We start from the raw sequence: 17414 nt of genomic DNA on the forward strand, positions 1-17414 counted from the left end.
GAAGAAGGGTCTTTTCTGAAGAAGGGTCTAGGCCCGAAACGTCAGCCTTCCTGCTGCTCTGATGCTGCTTGGCCTGCTGTGTTCATCCAGCTCTACACGTTGTTATCTTAGTGCAGGCACTTGGCTTGTTTGTGCTCTGACAATTAGTGTTCCAGTACCATATGGGTTTGAACCTTCAATTTCTTACACATCAAGTTTCTATTTCAATCATTTCCAGGGCAACTGCAAGCAGAAACTAAAAGAAAATAGAGGATTTTCATTTATTATAGCACTTTGCATGCCAAGCAGACAATTCAAAGTGCTTTACAGTTAAGGAAGCACTTTTTGAAGTGTGTTCATTGTTATCATAATGGAAACATAGCAGCCAATATAACTGGAGCAAACTTGAGCAGCAATATGATAATGACCAGATAATCTGTTTTTGTGATATTTATAGAAGGATAAATATTTGCCAGGATCCCAAGAATTAACTCCTCTACTGTTCTTCAAAATAGCATCTTAGGATCTTTTATACCCAAACAGGCAGATGTTGCCTTAGTTTTGTTTATCATTCAAAAGTTGACACCTCCAAGTTTCTTGAAAGTGAAGTCACAGGTAGATAGGGTGGTGAGATGGCGTTTGGTATGCTTGCCTTTATTGGTCAGTGCATTGAGTGTAGGAGTTGCAACGTCATGTTGAGGCTGTACAGGACATTGGTTTGGCCACTTTTGGAATACTGCGTGCAGTTCTGGTCTCATCCCAAAGGAAAGATGTTGTGAAACTTGAAAGGGTTCAGAAAAGATTTACAAGAATGTTGCCAGGATTGGAAGGTTTGAGCTACAGGGAAAGGCTGAATAGGCTGAGGCCTCTTTCTCTGGAGCATCAGAGGCAGAGGGGTGACCTTATAGAGGTTTATAAAATCATGAGGGGCATGGATAGGATAAATAGGCAAGGTCATTTCCCTATGGTGGGGGAATCCAAAACTAGAGGGCATAGGTTTGAGGTGAGAGGGGAAAGATTTAAAAGGGACCGAAGAGACAACTTTTTCATGCAGAGGGTGGTGCATGTATGGAATGAGCTGCCAGAGGAAGTGGTGGAGACTGGTACAATTACAACATTTAAAAGGCATCTGGATGGGTACATGAATAAGAAGTGTTTAGAGGGATATGGGCAAATGTTGGCAAATGGGACTAGATTAATTTAGGATATCTGGTCAGCATGGATGAGTTGGACCGAAGGGTCTGTTTCCATGCTGTACATCTCAATGACTTGATGACTCTATGGTAGAGAATCTCAATTGCATCTGAATGTATTATTCACACTTAAGATGGAGAATCATTTAAAATCTTCATTAGCACAAATTTTATGAAAGCAAAAGAATTGAGCTCATCGCTAAATCAGAACACTTTTCACTGTAGATTCTGAATTTAATATTTGTGAACCAGGAAAGTCAATTCCTGCTACATCTCAAATGCAGACATCTCCAGGATAAACACACAATCTGAATCCACGTGCATCCTAATCAATACATACCCATTGCACTGCTACATCTGACCTATCCATCGGGTGCGGTGCTTCCCAAATTTGTTCCCACCGTGATCCCAGTCCAAGTTTTCAAAAATGTCACAACCCCTCAATGAGAACTGAGCTTGGGGACTGTGGGTGGGGTCAGGGGTGGAGCCGGGCAGAGAGACCGATCAGAATGTGGATGTTGCGGGGAGGGGATGGACAGAAAGAGAGATCTAAGGGTGCAGAATGGAGGTCAGTGGGACTGGAGGATGTAGGTGTGACAGTAGGTTCCTTTTAGAGTAGGAGTGCAGCTGTTGTAACAAATCAGAGATCCATGACAGCCATTGCTGCCTCAGAGCTTAAGAGCCCAAAACTTTAGCTTGCAACTTCACACGAGGTCCCCATCCCCAATCTGGGAAGCACTGATCCAGTGCATTTCTGCACATATCATATGCTAATTATGTATGAATAAAAACTATTGCTCACTTTTTTCTCTTAAATTAATCGTGAAACTAAACACAGCTATTTGAGTGTGTCAAGCCCAGCAGTTAAAAGAGTTGTTGATATTATTCCTGCTTTATCTTAAAAATAGTTCATTATCTTTAAAATACTTGTCAAGTACATAATTTTTACATATTTGAAGAGGGTATGGATTAGTTACATTTCCACTTAGCCACTGCAAACAGTTTCTCTCTGAAGAGGTGAAGGCAACAGTAACTCTATTGTTTTGTGCCGATGAGTGCCATGCTTTACTCAATGTCACAGAACTGTACAGTGCAGGAATGGGCCCTTCGACCCACAATGTTGTGCCGAACATGATGCCAAATTAAACTAAACCCTTCTGCCTGCCCTTGGTTCACATCCCTCCATTTCCTGCATATTCATCTGCTTATCTATTGTATCTGCCTCCACCACTACGCCTGGCAGCGTGTACCCACACTCCTACTACTGTCTGTATAAAAAACATACCCCTTACATCTCCTTTGAACTTTCCCCCTCTCACCTTAAATGCACACTCCCAAGTTTTCGACATTTCAACTCTGGAAAAAAGATTCTGACCTATCTGTGCATCCCATGATTTTTCAGACTTCTATCAAGTCTCCCCTCAGCCTCTGCTGCTCCAGAGAAAGCATCCCGAATTTTTCTAGTCTTTCTTTATAGCTCATCCCCTCTAATCCAGGCAACATCCTCATAAAGCTCTTCAGCATCCTCTCCAAAGCCTCCCACATCCTTCCTGTAATGTGGTGACCAGAATTGAACGCAATACTCTTATGTGTGGCCTAAGCAAGGTCTTATAAAGCTGCAACATAACATCCTGACTCTTGTACTCAATTCCCTGACCAATAAAGTAAGCATACCATACGCCTTCTTCACCACCCTATCTACTTGTGTGGCTACTTTCAGGAAGCTATGGACTTGAACCCCAAGATCCCTCTGCACATCAATGCTGTTCAGGGTCCTGCCATTAGCTGTATATTTTGCATTAACCTTTGATCTCTCAAACAGCAGCACCTCACAGGCCACTGCACAGTCCTTGTGGAGACAAAGTCCCACCTTCACACTGAGAATAATCTCCATCGTGATGTATGGCATTATCACCATTGTAAATGGGACAGACTTTGAACAGATCTAGCAAATCAAGGCTGGGTATCCATGAAGCGCTGTGGGCCATCAACATCAGCAGAATTGTACTCCAGCACAATCTGTAACCTCATGGCCCAGCATATCCCCCACTCAACTATTACCATCAAGCCAGGGGATCAACCCTGGTTCAATGGAGAGTGCAGGAGGGCATGCCAGGAGTAGCACCAGGCATACCTGAAGATGAGGTATCAACCTGGTGAAGCCATCAAACAGGATTACTTACGTGCCAAACAGCAAAAGCAGCAAGGGATAGAAAGAGCGAAGCAATTCCACAACCATCGGATCAGATCTAAGCTCTGCAGTCCAGCCACATCCAGTCGTGAATGGTGGTGGACAATTAAATAACTCACTGGAGGAGGCAGCTCCACGAGTATCCCCATCCTCAATGATGGAAGAACCCAGCACATCAGTGCAAAAGATAAGGCTGAAGCATTCGCAGCAATCTTCAGCCAGAAGTGCCAAGTGGACGATCCATCTCAGCTTCCTCCAGTGGTCGCCCAGCATTACAGATACCAGTCTTCAGCAAATTTGATTCACTCCACGTGATATCAAGAAATGGTTGGAGACACTGGATACTGCAAAGGCTATGAGCCATGACAACATTCCGCAGTAGTACTGAAGACTTGTGCTCCAGAACTTGCCGCTCCCCTAGCCAAGCTGTTCCAGTACAGTTACAACACTGGTATCTACCCGACAATGTGGAAAACTGTCCAGGACAAATCCAAACCGGCCAATTACTGCCCCAACAGTCTCCTCTTGATCATCAGTAAAGTGATGGAAAGTGTCATCAACAGCGCTATCAAGCACCACCTGCTCAGCAATAACCTGCTCAGTGACGCCCAGTTTGGGTTCTGCCAGGGCCACTCAGCTCCTGATCTCATTACAGCCTTGGTCCAAACATGGTCAAAAGAACTGAATTCCAGAGGGAAGGTGAGAGCAACAGCCCTTGATATCAAGGCTGCATTTGACCTAGTGTGGCATCAAGGAGGCCTAGCAAAACTGGAATCAATGGGTATCAGGGGGAAAGCTCTCCGGTGGTTGGAATCATACCTGACACATAGGAAGATGGTTGTGGTTGTTGGAGGTCAATCATCTCAGCTCCAGGACATCTCTGCAGGAGTTCCTCAGGTAGTGTCCTAGACCCAACCATCTTCAGCTGCTTCATCAATGACCTTCCCTCCATCATAAGGTCAGAAGTGGGACTGTTCGCCAATAATTGCACGATGTTCAGCACTATTCACGACTCCTCAGATGCTGAAGCAGTCCATGTTCAAAAGCAACAAGATCTGGACAATATCCAGGCTTGAGCTGAGAAGTGGCAAGTGACATTTGCGCCACGCAAATGTCAAGCTATGACCATCACCAATAAGAGACAATTTAACTATCGCCCCTTGGGATTGAACAGTGTTACCATCACTGAATTCTCCACTATCAACATCCTGGGGTTATCATTGACCAGAAACTCAACTGGACTCACCACATAAACACAGTGGCTACAAGAGCAGGCCAGAATCTATGAATACTACAGTGAGTAACTCACCTCCTGACTCCTCAAAGCCTGTTCACCAGCTACAAGGCACAAGTCAGGAGTGTGATGGAATACTCCCCACTTGCCTGGATGAGTGCAGCCCCAACAACACTCAAGCTTGACACCATCCAGGACAAAGCAGCTGCTTCACTGACAACACATCCATCAGCATCCACTCCCTCCAAAACTGATGCTCAGTACACACTGCTGTTACTAGCTACAAGATGCACTGCAGAAATTCACCAAAGATCCTCAGACAGCACCTTCCAAACCCATGAATACTTCCATCTAGAAGCACAAGAGCAGCAGACATATGGAATGACACCATCTTCACGATCCCCTCCAAGCCACTCCCCATCCTGGCTTAGAAATATACTGCTGTTCCTTCACTATCGCTGGGTCAAAATCCTGGAATTCTCTCCCTAATGGCATTGTGGGTCAACCCAGAGCAGGTAGACTGCAGTGGTTCAAGAAAGTTCACCACCACATTCTCAAGGGCAACAAGGGATAGGGCAATAAATGCTGGCCCAGCCAGAGATGCCCACAATCCCACAAATGAATAAATAAAAACTCACACTTACCTGGAATTAAACTCCACCTGCCATTTCTCTGCTCATATCTGCAATCGATCTATATGCCGCTATATCTTTTGAAACCTTCTACACTATCCACAACTCCACTGATCTTTGTATCATCTGCAAACTGACTAACTCACCCATCTACATTTTTATCCAAGTCATTTTTATATATCACAAATATCAGATGTCCCAGTACGGATCCCTGTGGGACATCACCAGTCACACTAGACCTCCAGCCTAAAAAAAAACCTTCCACCATGACCCTCTGCCTTCTATGGGCAAGTCAATTCTGAATTCATGCTGCCGAGTCACCGTGGATCCCATGCATCATAATCTTCTGGATGTGCCTACCATGAGGGACCTTGTTGAAAGCCCCACTAAAATACATATAGACAACATCCACTGCTCTACCCTCAATGATCACCTTCCTCACCTCCTCGAAAAATTCGATGAAGTTAGTAAGACATGATCTGCCCTGCACAAAGCCATGCTGACTGTCCCTAATTAGACAATGTTTTTTCCAAATGCATGTACAGTATTTCTACTATAACACAATAGTTTAATTCTTGTGTGACCTCACGCTATAGAAAGTCATGCTATAGAAAAGCATGCTATAGAAAATCGTGTTATAGGGAAATTGCTATATCTGTACAGCAGAAAGATCGCATTATCCAAACAGCATCCCCTATTCATCAATCGTGTTACAGCCAATTCGCGTTAATGAAACACGCATTATAGCAGAAATACCAATCCCTAAAATCCTCTCCAAAGCTTCCCAATCACTGATGTGAGACTCACCAGTCGATAGTTTCCTGGGTTGTCCCTATTTCCCTTCTTGAACAGAGGGACACAGCATTAGCTACTTGTCTGTCCTCCGGGACCTCTTCAGTGGCTAATGAGGATCCAAAATCCTTGGTCAAGACCCCGGCAATCTCCTCTCTTGCCCCTTTCAAAAATCTGGGGTAGATATCACTGGGCTGTGGGGATATATCCACCTTAATGCCCTTCCCAACATCACTTCTTTCTTGGTCTCGTGTCCTTGCATATTAGCATACTCCACAATAATCTCACTACCCACCATATCCTCCTCCTTCGTGAATACTGATGCAAAGTACTCATTTAGGATTTCACCCACATCCTCTGTCTCCAAGCACAAGTTTCCTCCTTTATCCTGGAGTGGTCTACCCTTCTCCCTAGTTATCCTCTTGTTTTTACTGTATGTATTGAATGCCTTGGATTCTCTTTAATCCTACTTAACAAGGCCATTTCATGGCCCCATCCTGCTCTCCTAATTCCCTGCTTGAGTTCTTTCCTGCTTTCTTTATAATCCTTATGGGCCCTGTTAGATTTTAGCTTACTAAAACTTACATATGCATCTTTTTTCCTTTTGACTAAATTCAGAACCTCCCTTGTTATCCAAGGGTCCTTTACCTTGCCATGTGTCCTGAATTCTCATCACCAGGTCTTTAAACAATTCCCACAATTCCAACAATTTCCATGTGGACCCGCCTAATAACAGCTCCTACCAATTAACACGCCCCAGCTCCAGCCTAATACTGACATAATTTGCCCTCCCCGAATTTAATACCTTGCCACAAGGTCCTGACTTATTTAGTACCGTGTCACAAGATCCTGATTCATACAGCACAGAAATAGACTCTTCAATCCAACTTGTCCATGCCGAACAATTTTCCCTAACTAAACTAGTCCCACTTGCCTGCGTTTGGCCCAAATCCTCTAAACCTTTCCCATTTATGTAACTATCCAAATGTCTTTTAAATGTTTTAACTGTAACAGTGTCTATCATTTCCTCTGGCTGTTCATGAACCACTGTCTGTGTGAAAAGGTTGCCCCTCAGGTCTCTTTTAAGTCTTTCTCCTCTCACCTTAAAAATATGCCCTCTAGTTTTGAACCCCCCTACCTTGGGAAAAAGACCTTTGCTATTCACCTTATCTATACCATTCCATAAGGTCATCTCTCAACTTCCTACGCTCCAATGAAAAAATGTTCCAACCTATCATGCCTCTACTTATAACTCAAACCCTCCAGGCCCGGCAACATCCTTGTAACCCTCTCCAATTTAATAATATCCTTCCTACAGCAGGGCGACTAGAACTGTACACAGTACTCCAAAAATGGCCTCACCAACGTCCTGTACAACCACAGCATGATGGACTAACTCCTATACCAAAGGTCTGAGCAATGAAGGCGAGCGTGCTAAACACCTCTTCAAACATGCTGTCTACCTGTGACCCAACTTTCAAAGAACTATGTACCTGAACCCCAAGGTCTCTAATCAACAACACTCCCAGGGCCCTACCATTAACTGTTTAAGACCTACCCTTGTTCGGTTTACCAAAATGCAACATCTTGCATAATGTGTTTAACGTTTTACTTTTGTTCCAAGAGAAAAGCTTTCGTCCCTACCTTGTGTTATTTTTCAGGATCTCTCACATTATGTTCTAATTGCAGCTTCTCACTGAATGAGAGATGGCGGCGGAAGAGAACACTTCAGCTGGAGCTCGTCGGCTCCACCCATTTACTTCTCGCTTCTTTCTCTTTTTCTTTACTCTTTGCTTTCTCTCTTCATGTTTCTTTTCTTCTTTTCTTCACTCCCAGCCTCAGCATGGACCTGAAGAGGCATCCTCTCAGCCCGGCCCAGCCCATGGTGGTCTCTCAGCCCAGCCTCTCGGACTGGCATGGTGGTACCTCGGCATGCGAGTGGATCCTGCCTAGGCATTTTCAGGAGGCAGCAGGAGGAGATCGGAGAGGTGGTAGCTTCAGCAGCGATAACATAGCAGCCTAACAATGGTCTTTTGAGATAACATTCCAAATTGAATAGGTAGGTATAGCAATGCACCTATGGTGTACGCGTTATAATTTCTGGCCACTATACAGAAGCTCCAGTGAAAGCAGGCATGGTTAAATGATGGAAGGAGGTGACAAATAGGTTCAGATCTGAAGTCTTCCACAACTGGACTGTATCCCAATATTCAGTCATGGATGACACGTGAATAATTGTCATGGGCCAAGATACTGGAAGTGATCCAGAGCTCATGGAACCGTACCTCTGATAGGATTAATGGCTTCAGAAGAATAGAGGCAAAAGTAGTAAAAAAGATTGAACAAAAAGCAATTCATTATCCATTTAAGAATATTTTGGATTTTTTCGAAAAAGAAACACATTATATTTTCACATCAAAGCTTGAGAAGAAAAAAAAACAAGCATAGCCATCATCCTAATTCGAGAGTGCCCACATTCACAATGAGCTGGTTTTGGCCTCACAGTGCAGGCTGGATGCTGGGAATGGGGATACCAAACAGGAAGAAACAAACTAACCCAGGCACTCTGCACTTCACTAGCAGCAGCGGCAAAGATGGAGAATGCTGTTGCTGCTGTGAGATGGATGTGATGGAGAATGCAAAGAGGGATTCAAGGAAATAGCACCAGTAACTTAATAAAACATTAAAAGTAGCTTCACAGGAATGAAAGACCGATACCAAGCCTAAAGTGGTTACCAAACTCATAGTCAAAGAGATTAAATTAATAGGGGAGAGAAAGAGGGAGTGAAAGAAAAAGAGAAAAAGGCAGAAAAAGAGAAAGAGAAATGGAGAGTCCAGGAGAGAATTCCAGAGGTTGAGGCCACCTCAGTTGACAGCACGGTAGTCAACTGCAGAACTGTTGCAAACAAAATGATGGGTACACTCGAGGCCAGAGACAGAGGGGCACAGAGATCTGAAGTTTGTAGGGTTGGAGTTAATGATAAAGACTGGGACAGGCAAGGCCACAGAGGGATCTGAAGATAAGGATTGAGGCTCCACTCTTGTCGTTCATTATCCTCCAGGTTGTATTAAACAAAACCATCACAGCTTTATCCAAACATACCCATAAACACTGTCTTCACCCACTTCAGCAAGAATCACTGAATCAATTAAGAAAGGAACCCTAGGTGAATTCCCACCTCCACCTTAGACCAGGGGAGCTTTGTGGTTCAAAGTCTAACCCTTCACTGGGGGGTCCAACCCTGCTTCCAAGCTAGGTGGTAGATATTTGCTAGGCCTTCATATAAACACAGGCTTCCCATTTTAAATCAGTCAAAGAGATTTGACTAAGGTCATGTCTTTTATGAAAGCTTTCTCATTTCTTATATAGCCTGTAACATCTCTGAACAGGCTGATTTGAAAATATCTGTAACCTTGTACGGAAGATCCCTGTCCAACACTGTGATAATATGCATGGTGCCTTGTCCCTTGAAAAGAACTCAGAAATATAACCACAAATTTAAGTACCTCCAACCTTGTAAAGTTTTAACAAGCCTTCCACCATATGTGCAGTGATGTTAATGGTTAATGATTTGTTGTCATGCTTTAGTTGAGTAACACTTTCTCAGATGTCACTGCTACAATTTCCTCAACACATCATAAAAAAAGCATTAAACACATTTGGTGTCTGAATGGTGTAATTGAAGCAAGTCAATTTGCAACAAATAGAATGCCTTCAATTCAGCTGACTTAAAGCTCTTATTTGAGCTTGCCTACTTGGTTTCAAAGAGGGTTTGGAGAGATACAGATTAATCATGGGACGGTCATTATGGATTTGTTAAGGGAAGGTCATGTTTGACAAATTTTATTTGATTTTTGAGGAGATAACCTGGAGAGTTGATGAGGGTAATGCATTAGATATGGTCTATTTAGGCTTTAAAAGCCTTTGATAAGGCATGGCAGACTGGTCAAGAAGGTAAGAACCCATGGGGTCCAAGGCAAAGTGGCATGTTGAATCTAAAATTGACTGACAGACAGGAAGCAGAGGGTAATGGCAGAATGACATTTCTATGATTGAAAGTCTATTCCCAGTGGATTCCACAAGGCCCTGTGCTGGGGCCCTTGTAGGTCAATAACTGGATGCATAGATTTAAAGTAAAAGGTAGATGGCTCAGAGGAGGGTCGAGAAGGAATAATTTCACTTAGAGGATGGTGGGAGTCTAGAACTCATTGCCTGAAAGGGTGGTTGAAACTCTTGTAATAGTTAAGCAGTATTTAGATATTCACTTGTGCCGCCATCGCCTCCAGGGACTAGTGTAGTCAGATCTTTGTTGACCAGCATGGACATGATAGAATGAATTACCTCATTCAGTTCTGTAAATGGCTATGAGCCTATGAGGCAGATCACTCACTTCCTAACTGCAAATTAGTTCAAATCTCTTATTAGTGCTTTCACTCCAGTACCTCCTTAGCAATTGAAGAAGTGATGGAATTTTGGCATGGATGGTCCATTCATAGACTAGGTAAATTTCAGAGATGAGCACATACCGATCATGCCTTTAGAGAGCGCTGTGGCCTAACAATCTCGCCCGGAACAAGTAAAAAGTGGAGGTGATCCAGTTAACTGTGTGCACCACTATTGCCTATATTGAACTTCTTTAGTCTATTACTATGAAGCCTTAAATATTGATAAGTGCTAGATCCCAAATGTCCACAGCCTATTATCAAGAAAGGTTACAATGAGGAGAATTGGCTTTTGGTAGCTAAGCATTCATAGCAACATTGCTTTTTGATAAGAAGTGCCAATTTGAAGGATCGACAGGCAGAAATTTAAGTATCAGATTGTTTATCAACTAAGAAAGAACCTGAACTGAGTTTTGACCTTTATGATGCATGTTTGTTTTACCTTGCGGTTGTGTTCTTGCAATAGAAAATTTATTCCATACAAAATAAACATTTACACAACATTTAAAAAGGCCTTTTGCTGTGATACATCCAGTCAGGAAATCATTTTCTCAGGTGTGGAAGTTGCTTGTAAACCATGGTTCAGTTGATAGTACCCTTGCCTCACAGCCTAGGCAGTGGATTCAAAGTCCCACTCCAGAGACTTTAGCACAGAATTCAGGCTGGCAATTCAATGCATCACTGAGGGAGCACTGCACTGTCAGGAGAGCCATTTTTGACAGAAAAATTAAATCGAGGCCCTATCTGGTCTCTCAAATGCAAATCATATAACCCATGACAACAAAGGTGATCAGAGGAGTTCTCCCGGATGTTTTAGCCAAAGCTTATTCCTCAACTAAAATTACTCTAAACTAATAATTTTGTCATTATCACCAATGTTTCTTGTGGAAGTTTGTTGTTGCACCAATTGGCTGCAGCCTTTCCTACAACATTGAAGTGACAACACTCCCAACAGAGTGTATAGACTCTGAAGCACTCTGGAATGTCCTTTTAGATGAGAAAGGTTCTATATAAATTTACAATATAAATTTATTTCTGCCATTTTAACTTGAAGAGGAGGATAGATTTAGTGAAAGCAAGGCCCCCTTAAACGACCACTTACTCAGCAAGCAGCTCTCCGAAGGGCCAGTATCCAACTTTAGATAATCTGTAGCATTCAAGAAACAAGTGCCTTCTTTAAGAGAACATCAGTTGAAACGTTGCTCTATAAAAACTACAAGTTAAATGAATAACCGAATTGCACAGAATGAAAGCAATCCTGCTGTCGTGAAGAATCAATTTCTCCCCCTCTGAGCAAAATGATTCTTCAGGAACAGTTTCTAGCTGTAAAGTCCCTTCAGTGTTAAAAAAGAAACCATGGCAATTTCTTCTGAGATACATGTAATACAGATACCCATCAGAAAGGAAGATATGAAGAGTGGGTAGATAAAAGTTTAGTCAAAACAATAAAGTTTAAAGATGATCTTTAAGTAACACAAAGAGATGAAGACAAGTATAGGAGTGATTTCCAGAGACTAAAAGAACAGAAGGGTCTTCTTCCAATGATGGATGAAATGCATAGGGTGGGACACACAAAAGGTAACGGTTCATAGGGTGCACTATTAATTATAAAGATAGGAAAGAAGGCAGATGGGGCAAGGACAGACAGAGGAACTGAATGAAGAGAATTTTAAACGTGAGGTATAAAGTGCACAGGGAGTTAATTTTAGTGAGCAAGGATTGAAGAGATAAGTGAATAAGGATTAATATAGCAGAAATCACAGCAAAAGATCAAGTATAGTATCATTCAACTATAAGGGACATCAGGGTGGGAAGGGAATATCATAGCAGGGGATAAGCTGATGGTGATAACGTCATTTTCCTCCTTTTCTTTCTTTACAGTAAATATTTATTATTTCTTTGTGGATGCAGAGGCAAGGCTAACCCAGCACTCTCAGTGACAGTAAGCAGAGATTCTTTGAACAACACATTGCTGTTTGATTAGACAATACTTTGAGAAGAATACAAAAGTCCTGTCAAGTTAAGTGCAAGTAGGGAAACACATGCTTTGGTAGCAGGTACAGCCAGGTTGGAAAGGTCTCAAGGGTCTCACTTAGGCAGTGAACTGGATAATCTGACAATATTGGTTTGTGGCCCCATGTTAGATTCTGCTGAGTTTATTATTAACTCCATTTAAGTACCCTGTGGATATGCCTAAATCCATACTCCCCCAAACTTCTCCATCACCTCTTCCTTCCCCTCTTCCTCAAAACCAATTTTTGTTTCAGCCAATTCTTCAAATGGTGCCTCCTGAATTCCCTCATCATAGTTCATAACTAATAACTTATATTTTTTCTTCCCTTGGTAGAAAGTTCTTGTCATGTTTTCTACATGAAGGTTGTTACGTGACATAACCAGGACCATTAATTAGTTCCTGAGTGGCCATGAGGGCTCTTTCTCAAATGCATTAATCCCACAGAGAGAGTCTGGGTTTTGCAGAAACTGTATAGAAGACTAACGCTTAGTTTTTGTTACAGGCATTCAGATAGCTCTGCTCTAACACATCTGTTGATTTCCTAGGATGGAAGGGAGGAGGAGGAATGTTAATTATATATTGGTTGTTCAGTTATATTTAGGTGGTGGCAATTAACTGGAACTTGAATTGGGCAGTGCATGATAATGTAACACATCATTGCACATTAAAAACTCAGAAGCTTACAAAGACTAGGCATCAGTTCTCTCCTTCACTGTCTGGCTTAGATCTAAAGATGGTAGCAGCAAAGAAAGACAGAAACCCAGAGGCAGATATATGAATACCTAACAGATTCTCCACTGAAGTAGAATGGCAGAAGATAGCAATCTCATGCTGGAATGTCAGTACATCTGCTGGTCATAGTGTGTAATTTATGATAATCAAGAACAGTGCGCTGAAAAGAAGGTACATTCCATTGATTTGTCTCTAGCCTAAGAAAAGACACTAATTACAAAATATGTGCTTACTGGTTGGTGAGGGTAAATGTTGGTACCTGGACAAAACCCTGAAATGTAAATGAAGCAAAAGCTAAATAGTTTCAAGACTTCTGTACATTCTCAAGATTCAGTTGTACTGGTTATTCTTCTGCAGGTTAAATCTAGAGAATTACTCCTTTTAAAACTTTAATTTAAAAACCCTGTGCTCCTACAGGATATACTCTAAAAATCAACAATTAGACAACCACTCACAAACCTTTTCAGATTTATTTTGAATTGGAAAGCAAAACTTTTCATATTGAGGTTGGTTGGCTCACTGAGCTGGTTCGTTTTTCCGCAGATGTTTCATTACCCTGCTGGGTAACATCATCAGTGCAGCCTCTGATGAAGCGCTGTGTGTTTTCCCGCCTGTTATTTAAACTCTGGTGTCCGTTGAGCTGGATTACCTCACTTCCAGTTTTCCTTCGCAATGGAGTGCATAGGGGGTCGAGCTCTATGTGTTTATTGATGGCTTTCTTCGTGGAGAACCAGGCTTCTAGGAATTCCCATGCTTGTCTCTGCTTTGCTTGTCACAGGATCCTGGTGTTGTCCCAGTCGAATGGTGGTTCTCCTTATCCATGCGGATATTGTGAAGGAAAACCGGAAGTGACGTAATCCAGCCCAACGAACACCAGAGTTTAAATAACAGGCAGGAAACGGGAAAACACAACAGCGCTTCATCGGAGCCTGCACTGATGATGTTACCCAACAGGGTCTGTGGAACAACGAACGAGCTCGGCGAGACAACCAACCACAACATTCACAACCCAAGCTGCAAATCTACTCTAAAACCTTACAGAACTTTTCATAGTGATTCCATGGATAAATATGAGGGAGCAAAAATATGGTGGGGTCACTAACATTCTAGAGATTGTGCAGCCACTTCAATGAGGATGTCTGTGCAGCATCGAATGTTAAAAGGTGCGTTCGTGTGTGAATTGAGAGACCATTGTAATGAAATACTAGGTCTAACAAATGACAAATTTTTGGTTATCAAGAGTTAATTTGAAACGTTTCCTGGCTCACAATACCTGAAGTGCAAACATTCTCAATCTCAGAAATCCACTGTTCACTGTTAGGTTACTGACCTCTAGCACAAGCACAACAGAACCTGGATCAAGAGTGTTCAAACTGATGTTGTCTGGCATCAAGTTCATTTTATTAACCTGGGTCACAATGGAGCTCAAGGTCAGAACTGAAAAGCCAGTACTTAATCCACTGCATGATCTACTCTCATCTAATATAACGAAGAAATTTATGTTACATAACAAAAATAAGGCAGAATTTGATTATAATCTAATGTTATTATTCCATGGCTATTCAATTATAAGACTTCTGTGAAAACTGAAATCAATACGCTCAAAACGCCCACACTTTTCTGCTTTGAGCTACATTAACATAGGCTTAATGGCAAGCTTTTTAATCTTCACAAGGCAGCTTAGAAGCAAACCATGGAGCCTTAGGGGCCTCAACTGAAGCTTATGTTACAGGTACCAACCAATTTTGCTGTTCTAATTTAGGATTTGGCCATCGATAAGGTCCCTGTTAAGACTAAAGGACCCTTATAGAACTCAAGATACACAACATCCAATAGGACATCCAATAGGACAGACCATTGATAAATACAAGCACGGGAGTTGAGCTGGCTGGGTTAATAGGCTGCACTGAAGGGTGTGGAGACTGTATATAGCTGACAGCTATCAGCAGTTTACATTCCTGCAACATTCCAAATCGGTTTCCTCAAATTCATGTTTTCAATTGTACCATCACCTTCACATGACAGATGATTAACTTTCATATTAGCTTCAAACAAACGTGCTTCTACACAACACACCCAGTCTCACTACTGTTTTTCCTCTGCACACCCATGCTTTCCCAAGAATCAAGTACCATACAGTATTTGCAGAGGCAGCCTGGCTATCAGGAAGTCAGGCAATTTCTCATTAGTGGTGCCTGCATCCGTTATAGGAGAATTAGCCAATTTGAAACAATTCAGAGCACATTTTATGGTGTTAATTTATTTTCAAGAAAGAGATTTCAAATTCTACAGCACCTGTCACAGCCTCAGAATGTCCCAGATTGCCTTAGAGCCAATAAAGTACTTTTGAAGTGTAGTCACTGTTGTAATGAAGGAAGCGTGACAGCTAATTTGCACTTAGCAGGGTCCCACAAGCAGCAACGTGATAATAACAAGATCTCAGTGAAGTTGGTTAAGAAACAGAATATTGGCGATGACACGGGAGATAACTTGCTGCTGTATTTCAAACCATTGGCATGGGATTGTTTTGTCCATGAGAGCACACAAATGCATCATCTTGACTATTCATCCCAAACAATGTGCCTCCAACAGTATAATATTCTCTCAGTTCTGCACCTTGGAGATGGCAGATAAGATAGCTGCCCATTGTATAGCTGATGATATTATAACAGTGTTCAAGTCACGTAACACTGCAAATTGCACCACAGTACTTCGCAAAGCATGATCAAACAGAACTCGATTTGGTGCCACATAATGAGTTATTAAGACGGATGAAGGACAGTTATTAGGACGGGTTTTATGAAGCATTCAAAGGCAAGAAGCAAAGAAGTTTGAGAAGGAGCCCCAGAGCTTTGAGCTTAGGCAGCTGAGGACACAACTGCCAATGAAACTAGGAAATGCATAAGAGGCCAGAATCAGAGGAGCATGGATAAGTTGCCATGCTGGAGATTACAGAGACAGGATGCCCCAAGATTCATCAACGACATAGTTGAAGCTTGAATAACTATGTCACTTGGCAGATTAGCTAATAAAAGTAAACTGATGCTAATATCAGGAAACTGACTTCCTAACCCCTGTAGGCAATTGAAAACCACGCCAAGCAAGGAACTGAAAGTTGATGCACACACAGCCCAGAAAGCTATAACTGAATAGTAGTGAAGGTCTTCAGCAGTGCAATTTAATTTAAATAATAATATTGGAAGTCAGCAGCAGAACGCTATATCAGTTATTAGACTTAAGACATTCTGGTGGACACAGAGTCACCACTTGAATGCAATATTTTTCTCTCATGATCCAGAAGGATCAAGCAGCCCTTTTGGAGAACTTCCTCACTGAGGTTTCATCATTAAGAGTTTATGTTCCTTATTACTTTTCAAAGTTCCCTGCAGATCAGGAGCACTTTGCAAAATGGTTGGCAACACCGTATTAACAAAATGATATTAAAAGCCACAGGCAATTGAGTCCATTATTACAGGTATCTAAGGTTTATATCCTTTCCAGTCACAAGTTAGTGTTGTACCCACCTGTGCAATCATTCATATCTTGAGACAATGCACTGTTGTTAATTAGTTTGTGTGCAATTAACCTGGCACTTTGATTTCTAATACCATGGTACAAGCATGTGCAGTTTATTCAGCTAAGAAAATCCTTCTAGCAGATCAATGGTACAGTACTTCATCTTACTATAATTTCCCACCTAGAATACAAGGCATTGAACACAAAGAGATAGGGCAGCATGGTGGCTCAGTGGTTAGCATTGCTGCCTCACAGCACTAGCGACCAAGGTTCGATTCCACTCTTGGTAGACTGTCAGTGTGGAGTTTGCACATTCTTGTGGTGTCTGCGTGGATTTCCTCTGGGTGCTCCGGTTTCCTCCCAAAGATGTGCAGGTTAGGCGGAATGGCTGTGCTAAATTGCCCATAGTGTCCAGGCGATGTGTAGGTTAGGTGGATTAGACATGGGAAATACAGGGTTACAGCGACAGGGTGGGGGGATGGGTCTGGCTGGGATGCTCTTCGGAGGGATTCTAAATCATAGTTTCCTTAACTAAAGTGTTGGTAAGACCACATCTGGAGTCCTGAGAACAGTTCTGGCCACCATACCTAGGAATGGCAATGTGGCCTTGGGGAGACCACAGAATAGATTTACCAGAATGATAACTCGACCCTTGGGAGTCCAGTATGAGAAGAAATTACACAAACTG

This window comes from Rhincodon typus, chromosome 21 (assembly GCF_021869965.1).
Source record: "Rhincodon typus isolate 14 chromosome 21, sRhiTyp1.1, whole genome shotgun sequence".
NCBI lineage: Eukaryota > Metazoa > Chordata > Chondrichthyes > Orectolobiformes > Rhincodontidae > Rhincodon > Rhincodon typus.